This window comes from Lucilia cuprina, chromosome 6, assembly GCF_022045245.1.
Source record: "Lucilia cuprina isolate Lc7/37 chromosome 6, ASM2204524v1, whole genome shotgun sequence".
NCBI lineage: Eukaryota > Metazoa > Arthropoda > Insecta > Diptera > Calliphoridae > Lucilia > Lucilia cuprina.
In genome coordinates, this window is record NC_060954.1 from 55,202,197 (window position 1) to 55,203,994 (window position 1,798).

General features: G+C 29.8%; 1 protein-coding gene across 3 annotated transcripts in view; it reads left to right on the top strand.

Annotated features, from left to right (window-relative positions):
* Positions 1-1,798, top strand: part of LOC124420560 (G protein alpha o subunit-like) — a 35,535-nt gene that overhangs the window by 7,247 nt on the left and 26,490 nt on the right. The gene's annotated exons all lie outside the window — the stretch shown is intronic.

A 1,798-nucleotide genomic window follows, 5' to 3' on the forward strand; every position in this document is an offset into this window, starting at 1 on the left:
CTAGTTCTGTTCTAGTTCTGTTCTAGTTCTGTTCTAGTTCTGTTCTAGTTCTGTTCTAGTTCTGTTCTAGTTCTGTTCTAGTTCTGTTCTAGTTCAGCTCTAGTTCAGCTCTAGTTCTGTTCTAGTTCTGTTCCAGTTCTGTTCTAGTTCTGTTCTAGTTCTGTTCTAGTTCTGTTCTAGTTCTGTTCTAGTTCTGTTCTAGTTCAGCTCTAGTTCTGTTCTAATTCTGTTCTAGTTCTGTTCTAGTTCTGTTCTACTTCTTTTCTAGTTCTTTTCAAGTTCTGTTCTAATTCTATTCTAGTTCTGTTCTATTTCTGTTCTAGTTCTATTCTAGTTCGATTCTAGTTCTGTTCTAATTCATTTCTAGGACTTTACTATCTTCCTTATTGCTTAAATCGAAAATATTTAGTTAGCAACCCCAAGTTTTTCAATTTCTATTAAAGATTTCCTAGTTTTATTAACCTTAATTTATTTTATTTATCAACAAACACCTTTCCACTCCAATAAAAACTAAAATATTAAATCATCATATCTAAATTATTCTTTGTGTTCTAAGCGTATTCATTAAAACTTTTTTGCAAAGAACTACTTCTCATAACCCAAAAAATAATCAAAGAAATACATTTTTTTTATCAATGAAGAAAAAAATATTAAACTCTTCTATTCAGTCGGTTTTCTTTTTTTTTTTTGTAAAAGCAAAAGCTGCTTATTTCCATTATTATTTTGCTATATTACTCATGCATATGTTTTCAATCAGAGCAAATAAAAAATCACATATAGAAATATCCTTTATATGGTTTATTAGTATATTTTGTTGTTAAAAGCCTTTTTCTTGGGAAAAAAAGAGAAAAAGTCATAAAAAATAAATCAAATCATCATACAAATTCAATAACATAATATAATTCAAGTAGAATTTTCTGCAATATAAATTTCCTCCCTAATAAGTTGGTGGGAAAGGGGCGTAAGAGGAAGTTGCAAGAGAGACTAAATGCATATTGCATTTAATAAACACTTCATTACGTTATATAACTTAAACGACTAGACTAGAAAAGTCAGTATGGAATTGTATGTGTACATTTGTAGTCTCGGCAGTAAAGCAATGATCGGCAGACATTGACAATAGAGACCGATAGAAATTTTATGTTATTCAACAAAGAAACAGGCAAAATTTTCAATAGAAAATGTTTCATTTTAAATTTTAACAAAAACTTTCTCTTTGTGCCGTCCTTTGCGGTAATGTCTAGTGCAGTTGTTAGTTTTCACTTGTAGTAAAAAGTTACTTGTTGAAAATAATTTGCATCGGGTATACATACATAGCCCTGAGTGGGAGTAATATTACAAAATATGAAAACTAAAATGAAAAAAATATATGGAATTGTAGGAGAAAACTAAAATATAATAAAAAACTAAACGACTATAGAGAAAAAAGTTCTATTCCCAGTGTATAATTTATAGACTATTTGCACATTTCTATAAAATTGTCCTTGTATGTGGTTGATGGCAGGAACAAAAACAAACCTATTATATGCATACACACAAAAACAAACAATACGTTAATATATGAATGTACCTTGCAAAGCTGAGACTGTGTCACTGGTTACTTACTAACCTACTTGCAAGGTTTTGTCTTTAATTTCAGTTCTAGTTCAGTTCTAGTTCATTTCTAGTTCAGTTCTAGTTCAGTTCTAGATCAGTTCTAGTTCAGTTCTAGTTCAGTTCTAGTTCAATTCTAGTTCAGTTCTAGTTCAGTTCTAGTTCAGTTTTAGTTCAGTTCTAGTTCAGTTCTAGTTCAGTTCTA